At 30.9% G+C, this 21,065-nt stretch overlaps 1 pseudogene; it reads right to left on the bottom strand.

Annotated features, from left to right (window-relative positions):
- Nucleotides 1-21,065, bottom strand: part of LOC140446553 (venom allergen 3-like) — a 195,158-nt pseudogene that overhangs the window by 143,338 nt on the left and 30,755 nt on the right.

Here is a 21,065-nt window from a genome sequence, read left to right as displayed (position 1 = left end):
AAAATTGGTTTGGCACGCGTATCTGACATCCAAAACCGTTGTTTCTGAGAAAACGATTACACAAAAAGTACGGATAAACATTTTTGTTCAAAATTATATCAGCTACTTAAATATGATTTATAAATTATGTTTAGAAAGTCATAAAATTTTATTTTTTAATCGTTTTGTTTTTTTTCTTCTTGATTACGAAAATTCTAAAAGTTGGTGAATGGACATAATATATTTTAAACTATGGTGAGAGAAACATATTTTCAAAATGTGGTGAATGCCGCAGATTTTCAAAGATGTATCTTAAAATACAGTATTGTGCGAATTAATGGAATCATAGGCTGTTTTAATGAAAAAACAGTTTATTTAGAAAAAAATTATATTCTGACAAAACTATAGAGGTAAACTTACATCATTTAGTAGGAAATATGTCCCCTTTTGGCTGCAATTACTGATTTTACTCGTTTTGGCATAGATTCTACGAGATTCTGACAGTTCCCAGATATCCTTTTATCTCGAAATCAAACCTGAATGACCGTTTCTATAATTTTGATTTTTGTAGTATAGTCAATATTGTGTAGTCTAGCTTTGCAAATGGCCCATAAATTTTCAATGGGGTTGAGGTCTGGCTAATTATCGGGCCAATCTAAAACAATAATCTTATTTTTGAATTCCTTCGTTTGCTTTGACTTGTGACAAAGAGTAGAGTCCTGTTGAAGAATCGCTCCTCCTTGGGGCTGACATTTTTGGAGTTCTGTGTCCAAACGCTGTTCCAACATGGATTTATATTTTTGGCTGTTCATCATGCCTTCGATTGGTACCAAAGATCTAACCCCCATGTATGAAAAACATCCCTATGGATATTTTACGGTTTGATCAATATGAGATAATGTAAGGTTTTCATTATCAGACTTTCTGACGAATTTCGACCTTCTTCTTAACGTGCCCTATCAAGTCCCCTTGACGTTGGCGATTAACATGGCGAAACTGTCTCTGTCTTGAGCTATTCTAAAAAGTTTCGACCGCTGTTCCTAAACTGTAAAGTGAGTTTCCTCTGTAAATAGGACTTTTTCTCCAGTCGTCTACAGTCCAATTAGAGTATTTTTTTGGCCCACAATAGCCTTTGTTTCTTCATTCATTCAGTTAGAAGCTGTTTTTTCTGTGGACGCATTGCCCTTCTACCATTATCCAAAAGTCTTTTCCGAACAGCCGACTAATGAATCATTACACCTGATGCTGCTAGATCTTGTTGGAGTTCTTGTCTTGTTTTTCTTGGGTCCAATTTGCTCTTTCAAAGTGAAAATCTTTTATCTGCTGGTGATATCCTATTCATTTCCATTGATCTTGTTTCTCGTTTATGCTTCAAACCTTTGCTTACTACCCTCTGACTCACTCCACAAGTTCTTGCGGTTTCTCTTTCTGACATAGAAGTGTGTTCACTTAACGTTATAATCTTTTCAAGCTTCCTAAGAGTAATATCCATGATGAAATTAAACGAAACAAACTCACTAATTACCGAAAACAACACAAAAGAGTACAAAACAACACAAACTTAGTGCAAAATGTCCTAAGATACCCTCAAATAAAAGGCTGAGAAAATTAAGTTTATGTTTTCAATGCTTGGTCAATTGGAAATGTGTGGACAGTGTTATAAAGTGTAAATATTGAAAAATGTCACAATGATTCGCACAATACTATACAAACAAAAAAAATTAGTACATCATTTATTAGTGGCAATATATGATTATAATAAAAGCATTACAAATTTAACACATCATCTTAAACCTTCTCGAGCTTTTTATGCTATTCTCTACAGCATAGTCTTATGTGGTTCATAGTCTGTGTCTTTAGAAAGTTCTAAATCGTTAATTAAAATCCTTTGTAAAAGGTATATATTTAAAAACCCAAACGGGCTGTGTTAGACAAAACGTTTTCGGAATTCATCATTTTTAAATATATACCTTTTACAAAGGATTTTAATTAATTTTTTAATATATGGTATACAGGCAAATACAGGAACGTAGATTCCTTGTGGATTCTAAATCGTTATTGTCAATAATTGTTTAAAACTTAAAAATTACCATAGAGGTAATTATTATTATAATTAATAATAACAAACTGTAGATTTTTAGTGACCTTTTGTAAAACTTACTGTCGAAAACAAAAAAGAAATTACATAATTGAATGCTATGCTGGAACAACGTTGTAAACGCAAAATAGCTTTTTTTCGACAAATTGAAAAAACACCTTATAATTGATTATTAAAAAAACTTATGAAGGTAATATGATAGACTATAGGATGCATAACATTGATATCAACAAAAATAACCTTAGGTTATACAAAACAAGCATTTATGAACATATATGCTATATTTTAATAAACAACGTGTTAAATCCTCGTCGGTTAAAACGTTGTTGGTGGAAGTAGGCGGTTAAAATGTTGTTTTAGAAATAAAAAATGAAATGCACGTAAAATTAAAAAACGTACATATAATTAACAAATTACTTATAAACATGTTTTATATGACGTACATATCAAAATAATATTATTCACTCTTAAGATTTTGATAGTAGCTTACATACTGTAGTGGAATATATTCGGCAATATTTAATAAATTGTCATGTTTTTCTTGTTTAAGTAGTGGCCCTTCATAGGCTTCTATAAGTTCAGCAAGAGTGACTTCAGTTATAGGCGTTTTAGTTGATTTTAAAGAATAAGATGACCATGGTTGAATATTGTTGTGGGATTTTCTTAATCCTATAGTATTTGGATCATCTGAGCTAATTTGTATCCACACTGACTGAGTTATTTTGCACTTTGCATCTTTCCATACTACATTTTCTGCGTTGATAAAACTTTTAAAAAATATTTGATGCATGTAGATAACTTTAAGTGGGTTTTAAACTCTAGCTTTTGCAATTACATCTGTCCACTGAAACGCGATATAAACCGATGAAAATTTCTTGTTGCGTTCTATGAGGACAAAGTCTCTATCGCAGGGCAGAAAGCTGTGTCCACTAGTTAGAAACTTTTGCTTAATTTGGGTGAAGTATTTTTCTAAAGAGTCGAAGTAATGTTATGACTTTCTAATTGTTATTTTGGCCGACACATATAACTAACCAAATAACAAGTTTTCTTTCCTGACCTGGATCAAGACGATTGAAGTTTTCAGTTATATAAAGTAGCAATGCTGATGCTATCTCAGTGGAGCCTCGATGCGCCATTACTTCGTTCTACAGCAGCATTGTAGCAGTATTACTCCCCATATTATGAACAGAACAAAAGAAGAATTATTTGAAATGATGAAAGAACTGGACGTAGAAGCTGGAAAGATAGGCCTTAATATGAATTACAGCAAGACCAAAACCATAAAAAATACAGATGAAGACATCACAATGAGGATCGGACAAGATGAAATAGAACAAGTTCAGGATTATATATATCTGGGTCAAATTATAAAACTTAACAAAGAAATCCAAACAGCAGAGATAAAAAGACGAGATAGACTGGCATGGGCGACATTTGGCAAACTAAGCTACATTCTTAACAACAAAAGATATCCACAGCATCTTAAGACCAAAGTATACAATCATCCCTGTTCTCACTTATGGTTCCCAAACGTGAACATTTACAAAAGCAAACATAGACAAAATCATAAAAACCCAAAGAGCAATGGAAAGACAAATGTTGCACATAAGATTAATGGATAAAAAGAGAAACGAGTGGATAAGAGAGAAAACAAAAGTGAGGGATGTTAGACAAGAAGTTGCAAAATTGAAATGGAGATCTGCAGGACACAATATAAGACAAAAAGAAGACCGATTGAACAAATTTCTTATAAGTTGGAGACCGTGGGAATATAAACGAAGCAGAGGAAGGCCCCAAATAAGATGAGCAGATGATATCAAGAAGTACGTGGGCTCTAGGTGGATGACTATAGCGACTAGCGACAGACAGAGAAGAATGGAAAAGGATTGGGGAGGCCTATATTCAAAGATGGACCGAAGAAGGCTAATTAGATAGATTATGAACAGCGTAGTTATACAAAGAACGTTGTCGCTGGTAGAAGATTGATGAGTGAGTTAAATTTTGGCAAAAGAGAACTTGTTCCAAATCAGTACATAAAACGACATAATTAGCATTTACTTTTGTAATTTCAGTATCTTGTCTTAATATTTTGTAAGCTGTTTCCGCTCGCATATGATGAATTTTACTTTCAATTTCTATTTTCTGTCTTTCACATTCATTGCTAGTAGAAGAAAGTTTGATAAAGAGCTTGTCACGATATAAACAAGTATCTGATCTGGGAAGTCCAAAACCCAAGTTAAATTTCCTTTCCTTTCCCTTTCCAGCGAAAGAGACTGAGATAAAAATTTTGATTGGCCATTGTAACTCAGTTCTCTAAGCGTTTTGAATAGTTTTTCGTGATTGTACACTAATAACTCAGCAGAACAACCCATAGCATACAGCTTACATTTACAAATATGCACCTAAAATAAATATTGTTTTAAAACATAAAACTAGTTTAGATAACTTTATGGGAAAGTGCACGAAATCTAACACAAGACCGGATAGCATGGAGACAACAGTGCAAATCTTAACCCCACCAGCCTTACACCTAACGGTAGAAAGGCTTAGGACTAAGTAAGTAAGTAGATAACTTTAACTTAAGCTTCTTTGGCTACTTCTCTAGATAAAACATACAAATCACTAGCATATCTGTGACGTTTTCTAATATTCTGCTTCCACTTATCAATGTTAAACTTTCGTGTTTTCCTCTGTTAATTTGGGTAATCACTAACTTGGTTATACTAACATCCATTTTAGCTTCAAATGACAAATTACACGATTGAAAACGTTGACTTACAAAACACCTGCAGAAAATTTGGCGCGAAACACGGCTCACTTTAACACATACAACGTTGTTATACCGAAAGTTGAAAGTTGACTAATTTTCAAACTACCAAAACAGGCAAGTTGAGTCTTATAATATTCCCCACAGTCAGCAGTACATTATTTTGCGCATATAGAACGTTGTTTCATGGAAAACCCACATATAAAAAATTAAAGAAATATTTTTTAATCGATTAAATGTTTATTTACAAAATCACCAAACCGTAAAATTTTAAATGTTTTATATATTAACGTTTGCAATATCAGATAAAATTACAGTAGTGACAGTGTAAAATTGTTGAATGCGTAATTAATAGTATGCAATGCATATATGTAAAAAAATCTATAAAATATATACAGGTAGTGTTTAAATGATCATATATTAAACCTACCTTTTTTAGCAGATAAGGCCTGTTATCAAGTTCTTCGGGACTAAGGTTATTATTGGCACAAGACGAAGCTTCAACAGGCTCTGCCCTATTAGCTTGCAAAACTCTCACAGCCTGAAATTTTCTTCTTAAGTTTTGTAAAGCACGTGCTTCCTCCCGCTTTCGACTTGGCTAAAATAAGGAAAAAAGAATAAATTTCAAAATTAAATTTTTTTACTTTGTAGTATACAAAGTGGAGCCAGTAAATTTGCCGCTCAGATCAAAGAAAGATCTTTAAAAATCATATAACACGTCTCTTAAATAAAATTAAGCTAAAGCTATATCCCGATAAAAAATATTTCACTGAACGATGAAATGGTTTTTGAAAAAATTTTATGGTCATTGACGATGGAAACACAACTGATTGATTCTTTCCTTCTCACCAGTTTTTAGTTCTTTTCTCTTATTCCTTTTTTAAAATTAATACCATTCAGTTTGATACAATGAAATTACGACGGATTTTATCCTCGGTTAGAAAGAATTCAAAAGATTATTTCCCGTCACAATCTCGGCAGCTTTTGTCTCCAGGAAACAAGTTTTAAAATTGACCATCAAGGCAAACTTAAAAACCTTAAAGGATATTATCATATCTGCACTAACTGTACAAGAGACAGTGGTGGTACCTCAATATTTGTGTCTATAGTAGAAGCCACAGTTAGAATGCAGTGTTGGTCTTACGGCGTGCAGCGATGCCACTAATGCCCCCACAGTGTTAGGTGTGTGGTAGTTTGGCGATAGACTGAGAAATCAGAACTGTACGCGCTTCGTTTCAAAAATCCTTACTCATTAATTTAACTGAGTTAAATAAGAGAATAAACAAAAAAAACAAATAAATTCTATAAAAAATGCCTGTGTACATAAAATATCTAATACCTCGTAATCTTCCTCGAAGAAAATTTTCTTTTCGATTAGTCAATCCTTGGTTTGCCTTTTGTTCCACATTTTTTTCGGGAAATCAAATTTGCGGGAGTGGTATGACGCGTTATCCAAAACGACAACGTTTTGCATGAAGCCTCATTCAGCATTTGGGGATGAGCACCAAATTCTTGGTGCTCATCCCCAAATTTGGGCATTAAAGTCACCAACAAAAATATTTATACGTTGAAATAACTAATCGAATAACTCTTCTTAATTGTAAGTGTAGTTATAAGGGATGTATATGCTGCAAATGGTAAGTTTGTATGGACACCAAACAGTAACCGTTACTGCATCTAAATCTGTGGTTAAAGGTAGGAGAGAGTAGTAAACATTACTATAGTAGAAACCACAGTTTGAATGCAGTGCAGGTAAGATAAGTAATGTATGTTTTACGGGAGAACGGCCAACCACGTTGCCGGTTTGCCCCAAGCGGTGCGTTAGATTACCTAAAAAGTGAATTACTTTTTACTGCGGCCGCATTTAGAGATAAGTACGACAAGTACAAAATTGAAACAATTGCGGAAAAATATGGCGTTAAGATTTAGAGACTGCCGCTTTACCATTGCGAGCTGACCACGATTGAGGTGGTGTGGAGTCAAGTAAAAAGGTATGTGGCTTTAAACAACGTCGATTTTAAAGAAAAAACGATAGAACGTTTAATAAAAGAAGCTTACCAACGCGTATCTAAAGAGCAGTGGAATAATTATGTGATCCACGTCAAGAAAAAAGAAGAAAAAATGTTTGCGGTGGACAATTTGCAGGAAGATATTGAACCGGTGATAATTAATATAAGAGATAATTTAGAGGATGAGGATGATTTAGATATAGATTGCGATTAGTATCAATTAACGAAAAATATCTCAGATTTAATGCTCATTTGTTTTTTAATACTGTACGTACACTACATTTCAGTTATGATCTTGAGTATTTTATGTATATATTGTTGTGATTTGCTAAAACTGTATGTTTATATTATTTATTTTTTTTTAACAAATTAATATGATATCTAAGGGCTCTTTTACTTATTAAAAACAAAACGTGGCTTCAAAATTTTTTTTTTGCTCGTTGCCTTTGAGGAAAAAATGGATAGACAATAGGAAAATAAAATTACAGCACAATTATGACTTACAAAGCAAATGTTATATAAAAAAAAACAATCAAATATTAAAAGTAAAGATTTTTAATAAACATAAATATACCGTATACAATGATTAGAATAAAAATCTTAAACACCCATCAAATCATACATCCACAATTATCAATACAAATTAATTATGCTTATATGCAAATCTAAAATTTCTTAATTTTAGTGACTCCCGATAAATTATCATGTATTATAATTCTCACTAAAACCAACAAAAAACGAATAACTCTAATTTAAATAGGTGGTCGTGATTGAAAGTCTCTGTTTCTAAAAATGACGAAACTAACCTTTTGTTCCCAAAATTGATGACTTCACCTCTCTCTCCTTTGATTGTGCCTTGTCCACCTTGCTCATACCTTTCAGTTTCTCCAGAATACTCCTGCTAAACTCCTCTGCTCCAAATCTTTACTACATGAATAAACTCCTCCTCTCCAGACACAAGGATATCTCAACTAATCGACTTGGTTCAGTATAAAACTATACATCTATTTATTACTTACAGCATGTCAGTTATTTCTTCTGTCTGCTACCACAGTTGGAACTCTTTCCACCAAACACAAATACAACTTTTCACAATCTAGACTTTTTTAAAAAGCTTGGCTAATTAGCAACGTCGTCTCCACAAAAAAAAACTATAGTATACTCGCCCGATATTCAATTCACAATGCTTTTCTCTCTCTTGCAAAACTCTATCCAAAATCCTTCCATATCCCTTCTCTTTTTCCTTGAACCAATCAGAACGTATCTCCATCCAAACAAATTTTACTTTCTTTAAAGAAAAAAAGCTAACTTTCTCCTATCCAATAATCCGTCGGTCATCTAATAAACATTTTCAATTTCTAGAGAAAGAAGGCTAATTACCTCTCAAAAACTATTTACAAACCTACCCTATTGTATAATTCTTTGTAATCCATACAATAGAAAGTTTAAGGTAGAACTGTTTACAAAAATGTCTATTTAAAACTAAACCGTTAGAAAAACCAATATATGGTCTTCTTATTTTCTGGGAATGTCTTTGAACGTATAAAATTCACTTTTCGAAAAAAAAAACACTTTCTAAAACTAATGCTAAACAGTATAATATACAGGGTGTTTGCGATTTCTGTTGGTCGGTGATTTGATTTTTGTCTTAATATTTTCTATTTGATTTTTGAAAATATGGAACCTTATTAATATATATATATATATATATATATATATATATATATATATATATATTGTTATGATGTGTTTTTTGTTTGAATGATGAGCAATGAGTATTTTTAATAATATAATATATAGGGTTTTTATCGCGGTTCTCAAAGAATTAGTTTGTAAGTACTTTTTTAAATTATCTTTATTATAACTATTATGAAACACACATATATATATATATATATATATATATATATATATATATATATATATATATATATATATATATATATATATATATATATATATATATATATATATATATATATATATCTAACCTAGCCAATGTAAATTTAAAATAAACTATCTTTAAATTGATATTCTTATAAAACTAATTAAATTCTATAGACAATCTAAAATTTAAACAAAACTATCTTCAAAATTGAAATTGTTATGACACTAACTAAATTATATTAACAAAATTTTGTACCTTTCTTTCACTGAATGCCTAAATGAACTGTTTTCTACTATATAGATTCTAATCACCACTGAATGTCTTCGTACTTCAGTTATCCTTGTTTTTTGTGAAATTACTTTTTCCAATTATCAGCTTCTACCAATTTAAGATATAGTTTTCTTCACCAGCATTTATACACCACCAGCAAACACCATTTATATTTATTCTTCTTTTCAATATACCAATATCCAATTATTATACGTTGATTTATACTAATCTCCAATCATAATATAATTTTAATTCCTTCCAATGTCCATCCAATATTCTTCTAATATACTTTTATAATCTTCAATAATTATTTGTGTATAATTATAAATGTGCATTAAATATATGCATAATTTTTAATCTTCATTTAACTCACTATATTAAACAATTGGACTATCTCCAACTAACTTTCATATTTCTTATTAAACTGCTTGACTTACTTACTAAAACTGTGAACAATTGACTTCACTAACTAATCTACTAACTTTCATAATAAACTGCTTGACTTCTGACTAAAAACTCCAAAAACTGCCATCTTGAATCCAAATCACGGGTATTTATATCCTTTTTGATATTCCAGAACCATCTGGTAAGAGATCATGTTCCAATTTGTTCCATTACTTCCATATAGATGTTCTCGAAAAAAATATCTGTTCGATCCACCGCCATAATCATTATTTCGAGAATGTTCGACTGTAAACAATGGTCACACTCTGCACTCTAGAGAATTCGTTAATGTTCCATTGATAAATTTGTTGACATTTAGGCTTTTCAGATCAGAATAAACATTCAAATTAGTAACTAACACTCTAATTTAATAAAATACACAATTCAAACAATATATTATTATAACCCCACTTTATATTCCCAATTATGATTAATTTCTATCTGTCAATCACTCGAGAGTATTTTTGGTTGCCTATGCACATGGCTCACTTAAATCTATCTACCACATTATAATTACTAAAATACAACTTTTTACAATTATTATATACTAATTTCTTAAAATGCCCTCACATAAATATATTTTTATAAAATTCTCTAGTATATAACTTATTTAAAATAATCAAATACTTTTTTATATCTAATATTATGTAGTATATAACTTATAAATTATTTTCTATAAACCCCAATCGTCACAATACCCCAAAAATAATATTTAAAATAAATAATTTACTTATTATTTTTTTAAATATTAATTTTCTCATACCTTATTAAATTTAATAATTCAAAATTTTTTTTTATTTATTTAAAATGTGTTAAATACATCCCTGTTCGCTGTCTATGCCAAAGCAGAGAACAACGGATCACAGTTCGGCTATTCTATGGTCAAACTGTCATGTCAAATGGAACAATGGATGCGATATCAGAGAATAAAATATAACCTTAATTAAAAATATAATCGATATGGTGTTCTGTTTATTTATAGACAAAATCTAGGAATTATTTCCATTCAAAATAACTTTCATCAATATAAATTGGTAAGTTTTACACTTTTTATAAAGACATTTACACAATCAATTCTGTATCTAACCCCAAATTATGATTTTTAGGGTACCAAACAATTTCCATATGCACAAAATTCAACAAGTATGATGTCAAATTTATTCACAACAAAGAAATCTTCCATCTATCTATGAAATGGATCTATCAGTAAGTTTTTTTTTTTGAAATTCTTTTCTTTGTTTAGTTGACATATTGTGCATTGGGTAGTAATTTCTTTTGCTATACTTAGGTCATTCTTTGCAAAATAATTGTCCCTAAATAGCATCCATAGCTTTCTTGAACCAATATGCATATAATTGTTATGTAAATTTTTCAATATTTTCTTTGCTAAAGTTCTAGTTATTACATATACTTCTATGCCATTTATTATTTTATAATATACTCCATCTTTCCTAAGGACTTTTTGTTTTTCACTCAAATTGATCTGATCTCTTATAATTTCTTCTTTAGAATATAATCCAGTACTTTCTACTAATTGATTTAATCCAATTTTTATTTTTCGCTGCCCTTTTTGTGGTGTATTTTCTAACCTTGATAAAGCATCTGCCACTATATTGGATTTTCCAGAAATGTATTTAATTTCAAAGCAGTATTCACTAAGTATTAGACTCCACCGATGTATTCTACTGTTTCCATATTTATTATTTAATATAGACGTTAAAGCTTGGTGATCTGTTTCTATTGTAAATTCATTACCCAACAAATAAAATCTTAATTTTGTGACACAGTGTATTATACTTGCTAGTTCTAATTCTGAAACTGAGTAACCCTTTTCATGTGGCTTTGTAATTCTTGAAATGAATTGTATTGGGTATTCGACCCCATCATGTATTTGTAATAATACCCCTGATAATCTCTCTATTGATGCATCTGTTCTTAATATGAATGGCTGTGTGTAGTCAGGATAGTATATTTTCAAATTTGACAGAAAAATGTTTTTAATCTCTTGGAATGCTAGTTCTCTTCTCTGATCCCATCTCCATTTTACACCTTTTCTCAGTAGTTCAAGTAATGGAATTTCTTTTATACTTAGATCTGGTATCATCCTTTTATAATAATTAATTATTCCAATAAATCCTCTTAAAGTTCTTAAATTGTGTGGTGTTTTATATTCCTGAATGACTTGTGTCCGTTCTGGATCCATTTCGATTCCATTAGTGTTAAGTTTATAACCTAGATATATGACTTCTTTTTGAAAAAATGTACATTTTTCTTGATTTATTTTAAGTCCAACTTTATCTAATCTGTTTATTATAATTTTTAGGTGTTTCTCATGATCTTCAGCCGTTTTAGAAAAAATTAATATATCATCAATGTAGTGAATTACAAAATGTTCATATTGATCCAAAATATCATGAAGACATCTACATAGAGCACTGCAAGATGATTGAAGTCCAAATGGTACTACTTTGAATTGATATACTACTCCATCTATCTGAAATCCTGTATACTGTCTACTTTTTCTTTCTAGAGGTATTAACCAGAAACTATGCTGTAAATCGATTTTAGTGAAAAATGACATTCCTGTAATTCTTCCTAATATTCCATCTATACTCATTGGTGCTTCAAATTGCTTTTCAGTAATCTTGTTAATATTCCTTGCATCCAAACATAACCTGATTTCACCTGATCTCTTTCGTACTACTACTATGGGGTTAATAAAACGTGTGTCTGCCTTCTCAATGATTCCATCTTCTAACATATTATTAATTGTTTTGTTTACTTCTTCTCTGTATTTATATGGTATTGGGTATGATTTTGTTTTAAAATCTTTTTCTTCTTTAACTTTTATACTATGGATATAATTTTGTGCAATTCTATTTTCTTTATTGACAAGTCCCTTGTGTTGCTGCAATATGGAAATGACTATTGATTTATATTCTTCAGGGCAATTTAAAACTTTTATCATATCTTCTTCTTTACAAATAAAATTATTCTTCATTATGTACTCATTATTCCTTGCTTCCAATTTTACGCACTCCGCCTCGTAGGCATCCATCTGCTTAAAATTTCCATTCCTTAAATATTCACTACAATAATTATTCTTTACATTCTTTTGGGATATTTCCCTATCATCAAAATACATTTCTTCTTCATAAACATCATTATTTTCGTTTAATAATATCCTATCAACTCTTATTCCTTCTTCCACCTCATCTTTCTGCATAAATTTAATTATTTGCCCTTCCAAAGTTACCATTTTTTTCTTCAAAATCTATCTTTACTTTCTTCTTTTCCAATTCATCATTTCCCATTAATATATCAACACATAACTCCTTGACAATAAATCCTTGCATATTAATTTCTTTATTAAGAATATTAATTTTAAAATTGGCTAGTTTATCAATTTCACCCAACTTCTTATTATTTGCACCAATAATTTTAATTTTTGGAATCTTTATTATATCTGATAGTTTTAATGTATTAAAAATAAAATTCTCCGAGACTAAAGTACTTTCTGAACCAGTATCTATCATAATTTTAATCATTTTATTTTTGGCCAAAGCATTTATATAAATTAAATTAATAGAGTCAATAATTTTATCCTCATCTAAAGAAATAAATTCAGAAGGTTTTTCATAATAGCAATGGCCTAACTTGTAATTCAGAAAGTTTACTGCACAAAATTTTGATTATTAGAATTGTCAGATTGTATCTGACCACTTGGATCTGATGTCCTATGTCTTTCCCTACTATGACTTCTACTCACATTTTCCTGCCTTGTACTACTTCGTTCCCTGTCTTCGCAACTTCTATTCCTTCGAACACAATTTACCTGTCTGTTATAGTTAGGTCGCTCTGTATTTCTTCTATTGTTAAAATCTTGTCTATTATTATTAGTACTGTTATTAAAATGTTGTCTATTATAATTACTGTTATTATTATTAAAATTTTGTAAATTATTACCATATCTATTATATGATTGTCTATATTGTTGATTATCATTTTTATTATATTGAAAGTTATTATTGTTTTTTCTGTTGTTATTATTACTTGTCATATTGCCTCTTTGTATTCTTTGAATAAAATTAATAAAACTATCTATTGTTTGAATATTTTGTACAGTTACGGTTTGCACAACATCAGCATCAAAATGTCTAGATACATTTAAGACTGTTTCATCCTCTCTAAGTGGTGGTTCTAAATATTTTGCAACTGTTATCAATTTCAATGCATAATCTACCATATTTGATTTTAAATTTTGATTATACTTTCCAAAATATAGAATTTCTCTAAACTTGGCTTGCTCTAATTCACCCCAATAATAATTTAAAAATTTATTTTCAAATGTTTGAAAATTATCTAAATCATTCTCAATACTAGCAAACCAAGTTGCTGCATTGTCATTTAATGTCATTCTAATATAATCTTTAATATCATTAATATTATTCACCAATCTTAATTTATGTTTTAAACTATTTATGTATACTCTAGGATGCAAATTTTTTATATTACCAGAGAATTTAATCCCAGTCTCATTTGTTAAATTTAAGTAAGGTCTCCCTATGTCTCTCATTTGTGAAATATCATCTATTCTCTGTTCCACATTTCTTATTTGATTACTATTTATTTGGATATTTTGTTGTATATCGTCTAATTTTTCTTCTGTGTTTCTCCTGTCTTCGTTAATTTTTACTTCTAAGTTACATTTCTGTAACTCTATTTTCTGTTCTATATCTATCTTACTATCTTGAATAATCCTCTTTACTTCTGTCCTCTCATTTTCTATCCTTTTCTTGTAGTCATTCCGTATAATTTTTATTTCATTTGCTACTTTTTTCTCTGCAGCTTCAAGTTTTTTATCCATTTGTTTTTCTATTTGCTTTACAATTTTATTATTATTCTCTTCTATTTTCTTTTCTAATTTTCTATAATTCTCTTCCATTTTTTTCGTGTTCTCTTCCATTTTTTTCGTATTCTCTTCCATTTTCTTCGTATTCTCTTCCATTTTCTGTTCCATTTTTTTCATGTCTTCTTTGACTTCTTTTGAATTCTCTTCTATTTTTTTTGTATTCTCTTCCATTTTTTTTGTATTCTCTTCCATTGTCTTGTTCATCTGCATCATTAATGACATCAAAGCTGCCATATTGACATTTTCCTCTCTTTCTGGATTCATTTCTGCAGTATCTTGTGGAACTTGAACTAAACTCTCCTCTTGTATAGGTTGTGTTTCTACTTCCACATCTTCTTCATTCTTTTTGCTTCTTGTACCTTTCTTTCCTTGAGACATTTTGAGACTTTACTTGTTCAAATATAATTAAAAATAAAATCTATAATTTTTTCTTTCTACTGATAATTAATTTAATTATATGAGAGCACTTATCTTCCCAAACTAATTCTTTTAAATAGAGAGCCACCGCGTTGGGTGCCAATTTGTTATGATGTGTTTTTTGTTTGAATGATGAGCAATGAGTATTTTTAATAATATAATATATAGGGTTTTTATCGCGGTTCTCAAAGAATTAGTTTGTAAGTACTTTTTTAAATTATCTTTATTATAACTATTATGAAACACACATATATATATATATATATATATATATATATATATATATATATATATATATATCTAACCTAGCCAATGTAAATTTAAAATAAACTATCTTTAAATTGATATTCTTATAAAACTAATTAAATTCTATAGACAATCTAAAATTTAAACAAAACTATCTTCAAAATTGAAATTGTTATGACACTAACTAAATTATATTAACAAAATTTTGTACCTTTCTTTCACTGAATGCCTAAATGAACTGTTTTCTACTATATAGATTCTAATCACCACTGAATGTCTTCGTACTTCAGTTATCCTTGTTTTTTGTGAAATTACTTTTTCCAATTATCAGCTTCTACCAATTTAAGATATAGTTTTCTTCACCAGCATTTATACACCACTAGCAAACACCATTTATATTTATTCTTCTTTTCAATATACCAATATCCAATTATTATACGTTGATTTATACTAATCTCCAATCATAATATAATTTTAATTCCTTCCAATGTCCATCCAATATTCTTCTAATATACTTTTATAATCTTCAATAATTATTTGTGTATAATTATAAATGTGCATTAAATATATGCATAATTTTTAATCTTCATTTAACTCACTATATTAAACAATTGGACTATCTCCAACTAACTTTCATATTTCTTATTAAACTGCTTGACTTACTTACTAAAACTGTGAACAATTGACTTCACTAACTAATCTACTAACTTTCATAATAAACTGCTTGACTTCTGACTAAAAACTCCAAAAACTGCCATCTTGAATCCAAATCACGGGTATTTATATCCTTTTTGATATTCCAGAACCATCTGGTAAGAGATCATGTTCCAATTTGTTCCATTACTTCCATATAGATGTTCTCGAAAAAAATATCTGTTCGATCCACCGCCATAATCATTATTTCGAGAATGTTCGACTGTAAACAATGGTCACACTCTGCACTCTAGAGAATTCGTTAATGTTCCATTGATAAATTTGTTGACATTTAGGCTTTTCAGATCAGAATAAACATTCAAATTAGTAACTAACACTCTAATTTAATAAAATACACAATTCAAACAATATATTATTATAACCCCACTTTATATTCCCAATTATGATTAATTTCTATCTGTCAATCACTCGAGAGTATTTTTGGTTGCCTATGCACATGGCTCACTTAAATCTATCTACCACATTATAATTACTAAAATACAACTTTTTACAATTATTATATACTAATTTCTTAAAATGCCCTCACATAAATATATTTTTATAAAATTCTCTAGTATATCATCATCATATAACGGGGGTCCTACGGCGATTGCCGCTTCCCGCATTTCAGCCTCCATCTTTTCCTATCTCTCCAATCTCCCTCTTCTAAGCCTCTAGATTGCATTGTTTTTGTAATTTGTCTTCTCCAGGAATTTGGTGGTCTTCCCCTTTTCCTTCTTTCTGGCGGAACATACATTAAGGCTTTCTTTGGCCACCGCTCCTCCTCCATTCTCATCACGTGACCATACCATTGTAATTGCCTTCCTTGTATTCTATCTGAAAGAGTATCTCTAATTCCTGTACGGTTTCGTATTTCCTCATTCCTGATTCTTTCCATTCTCGATACTCGACATGACCTTCTAAGATAATCCATTTCCACAACGTCTACTTTATCTCGTTCATTCTTTGTCATCGTCCAACATTCGGCACCATATGTGGTAATTGGTTCTACAATTGCTCTGTATACGCGAAGTTTGGTATGCATCTTTATTTTATTAGACCACAGTAATGAATTCAGTATTCGGATGCATTTTTTCCCTTGGGTTATTCGGTTTTGTACATCTATCTTAACTCTGCCATCTGCTGATATGATGCTTCCTAGATATTTATACTGGTTGCAGCCTTTTATGACTGCGTTTTCAAGCCTTAGATCTGTGGTATTTCCTCCAATTTTTAAATATTCTGTTTTGCTTATGTTTACAGTAAGCCCCCATTTGGCATATTCCTCAAATAATTTTCGATTCATATAATTTATATCTTCCTCATCGGTTGCAACCACCACCTGATCATCTGCAAACAACAATGTATACAGAGTTTCTTGTCCCACTTCGATGCCCATAAATCTACATTTATTTCTCCAATTCCTCAATGCTTCTTGGACGTATATTTTAAAGAGTGTCGGTGACAAACAGCATCCTTGCTTTAGGCCTTTAGTGACTTTAAATTCATTTGAGGTTCTGGTTCCAATTTTTACACAACTAACTGCATTTTCGTACAATTTATATATCGCTCGGATATACGTCGAATCCAATCCGGACCTTTTGAGGACCTCAAACATTTTCTTTAACGGGACACTATCATATGCTTTCTCAAGGTCTATAAATACCAAATGGGTCTCTCTACTTCTTTCGACACGCTTTTCAATTATTTGTCGTAGGATAAATATATTATCAAGGCAGGATCTCCCGGTACGAAAGCCGCTTTGTTCTTCAATATCTTGTATCTGTCTTTCAACCCTCTTCTTTAATATTCTGCCGTACAACCGGCCCACAGAGCTCGTCACACTAATACCTCTATAATTGGAACAGTCTCTTTTATTCCCTCTTTTATATATGGAGCTTATATAAGATTTATTCCAATCTCTAGGAATTTCCTGGTCTCCACACATACATTTATTGAAAAGGTCTACTATTAATTCTAAAAGTGCAGTCGGCCCATATTTAACCAGCTCTATGGGAATGTCTCCAGGCCCTGCGGCTTTTCCGTTTTTAACCTCTTTTAAGGTTTCCGTCAATTCAGATAATGTTATTATAGGGATTTCCTGTCTTTCGTCTCTGTTGTCTATTAATTCCCTTATCTTTTCCCATCTGTACTCTACTCTATCCTCTTTCAGCAGTTTCGTATAATATTCTTCCCATTCATTTAACTTTATGAGAGAAATGTTGTCTTCATTTTTCTCATTTTTCCTAAACTGTTTTAATGTTTTCCAAGCTTGCGCCACTTTTGTTCCACCCATAAATCTGTCCAGTTCATCACACTTAGCCTCCCAGTTTATATTTTTCGCCTTATCCACGTCTTTTTTAACTTCTCTATTCCATTTAGCGTATATTTCTCTGTCTTGAGGATCTTTGGATTGAAGCCATATGTGATATGCTTGTTTTTTCTTGAGAACTTTCTCTTCTAGTTCCGTTGACAACCATTCAGGTTTTCCTTTTTTCCGATTTTCAACTTTTCCCAGTGCTTCATTTGCCGCTTCATGAATATATTTTTTAATTACCTCATACAGACTTTCAGGGTCTAAGTCCTTTGTTTCTATATTTTTTATTTTCTGAGCTATTCTAATTTTATATAAGAACTTTGTCGAATCTTGTTTAAAGCTTTCCAGGTTATATTTTATGTTTTCTATGGTTGTTCCTATGTCTGTTACTTCATCATTTTTGTGACTTGATTGTTCTCTCTTAAATGTCACCATTACTTTTGCAATAATCATATGGTGGTCACTTCCACATTCTGGCCCTCTAAACACCTTCACGTCCTTCGTTTTTAGTTTAGAATCTTTACGATGAATGAAATAGTCAATTATTGATTTTAAATTCCTGGTAGGCTGCGTCCATGTAAATTTATGTATATTCTTATGGGGGAAGAAACCATTTAATATTTTCAAAGAATGTGCCTCGCAAAAATCTATTAATCTTTGGCCATTGTCGTTCAGAATGTCTTCTCCATATCTCCCTATGATTTCACTGTTGGAGCTCTTTCCGGTTCTTGCATTAAGATCACCTAAGATCCAAATTTCTTTCTTCTTATTAATTGTGGCTAGAACAGTTGTTAACTTGTTAAAGTACTCTTCCTTGCTGTCAACCCTTGAGTCATCCGTCGGTGCATATGTTCCAATTACCACTATTTCATGGCCATTTTTCTTAATTTCCATGAGGATAATTCTTTCATCTATTTCTTGCCATGATTTAATACATTTTTTCAGTTTCTGATGTATTGCTATAGACACTCCCCTTTTAGCTCGTTCGCTCTTTTCTACGCCACTATAGAAATGCAGGTATTCGTTTATCTTTTCATTTCCTCTTCCTTTTTTCTTTACTTCAGTTAATACACAGATGTCTAGTTTCATTTTACTCAGTTCACGGAAGACCTCCTCTTGTTTTGTCCTTATTCCTTGTATGTTCCAAGCACCCAAATTCATAATCCATTTTCTTTGCGAATTTCGTTTGTAGTTTAATCCGTCCGAATTCCAAGGCTTTTTGCTGAAATTTTTAACTTTGATCATTTTTTCCGAGTATCGAGGAGTTGGCCCGATGCCTCAACCCCCAACTTGGAGGACCAGGGTTTTAAATCAGAGTATCCTTCTCTTAGATAAGTTGCCTTCTCTACGGCTTAGGAGTCCTATCTACCCCACCTGTTGGTCCGCGGGTGGTATTTTATTTCCCACCTACCCGCCGGCCTAGCTGCAAACAGGCCGGTGAGGGCATTCCCCTATCCGCCACCTGGGGACGCGCTCTCTAGGGTTACAGGTTCCCCCGAGAGAATTCTCTAGTATATAACTTATTTAAAATAATCAAATACTTTTTTATATCTAATATTATGTAGTATATAACTTATAAATTATTTTCTATAAACCCCAATCGTCACAATATATATATATATATATATATATATATATATATATATATATATATGTGTGTGTGTGTGTGTCGTATAGGGTAAAGGACTTGCATTTTTTTGTATATATGTATATAAATATTTACGAGGTATTAGATATTTTATGTATACAGGCATTTTTATAGAATTAATTTGTTATTTTTTTGAGTAAAGATTTTTGAAACGAAGCGCGTACGGTCCTTATTTCTCAGTATATCGCTAAGCGACCGCACGCCTACCACTGTGCCGACATGAGCGGCATTGCTGCGCGCCGTAAGACCAACACTGCATTCTAACTGTGGCTTCTACTATAGTAGTGACCATCTATTCGCTGGCTTCTCATATTATAAGAAAGGCAGGGCAGAATGTAAAAATACACTTTTTTTACTCTAGTAGCAGTTGATTTGCTAAAGAAAATATGTTTAATATTTAAATTATTTTTAAATAGAAGATCTTTATCATCAATTTCATCTACTTGAAGGATTTACACAAGGTTGACAATTTTTATTTTATCTGAGATATCTTAAGAGCTAAAAAACTTATTTACATAGCACATTATCGCGAATTATCTTTTGGTGACGTTCAAAGAAGGTTTAAAAGAGAACTTCCCTAATTACCATTTTTACAACCCTAACTGAGAAGAATTTATTTGTCCTTTACATTTTTAAGTATTGTCTTATACTATTTAGGAATGTTGTAGAGAAATTACTCTTAAAAAATTATTTTCCTCGTATCTAACATGCTCGTTTTTTGGGTAAAGTTATAAAACTAGATTTAAGACGTACTGTTTGGAATCTTCCCTAATTGTATATGTTATAGATATCGATTAACCCATAATAAACTGTGCCAAATTGACGGCATTGATGTCTTATTTTGACGATTTTGTGACGTGCCATTAACGTCATTAAATAGCGTGTCGGCGAAATAGCAAGATTATCGATACAAGTAACAAAAAGTAATATATCACATATGCGTATAAAGTCTTAGCTGTTTTGTTTGTTTGTAAGAAATTTACATTAAATGTAAGGGTTCAAAATACCTACTTATTTTATATGGGACTGGCTAATACCCCAACGTAGCGAAAAAAATAATAATGTAAAACAGAAAAAACATAAAGAAAAGTAGACAAGATTTAGATCTTTCACGATTACATTGATTCTTAATTAAATATTAAAATATAAAGTAAATGTAATAATCAGGGATCCGAGGACCATTTTCACAATTTATTGTTTACAAGCTAATTTTTCGTGGGTAGCTTTACTGTGATGAGACACCCAACTTTTGTCCTTACAACAATTTATGACTCCCTCTCACCTACCATTTTGGATAATGTACATATAGGAGATATTTTTAGTATACTCTCACCACAAAATAATAATACTAGAGGTGAATGACTTTAGATGAATTTC

The sequence above is a fragment of the Diabrotica undecimpunctata genome, chromosome 7 (genome assembly GCF_040954645.1).
Source record: "Diabrotica undecimpunctata isolate CICGRU chromosome 7, icDiaUnde3, whole genome shotgun sequence".
Lineage (NCBI taxonomy): Eukaryota > Metazoa > Arthropoda > Insecta > Coleoptera > Chrysomelidae > Diabrotica > Diabrotica undecimpunctata.
The sequence above is the reverse complement of the archived record's forward strand: the minus strand, read 5'-3'. Positions and strand labels throughout refer to the sequence as shown.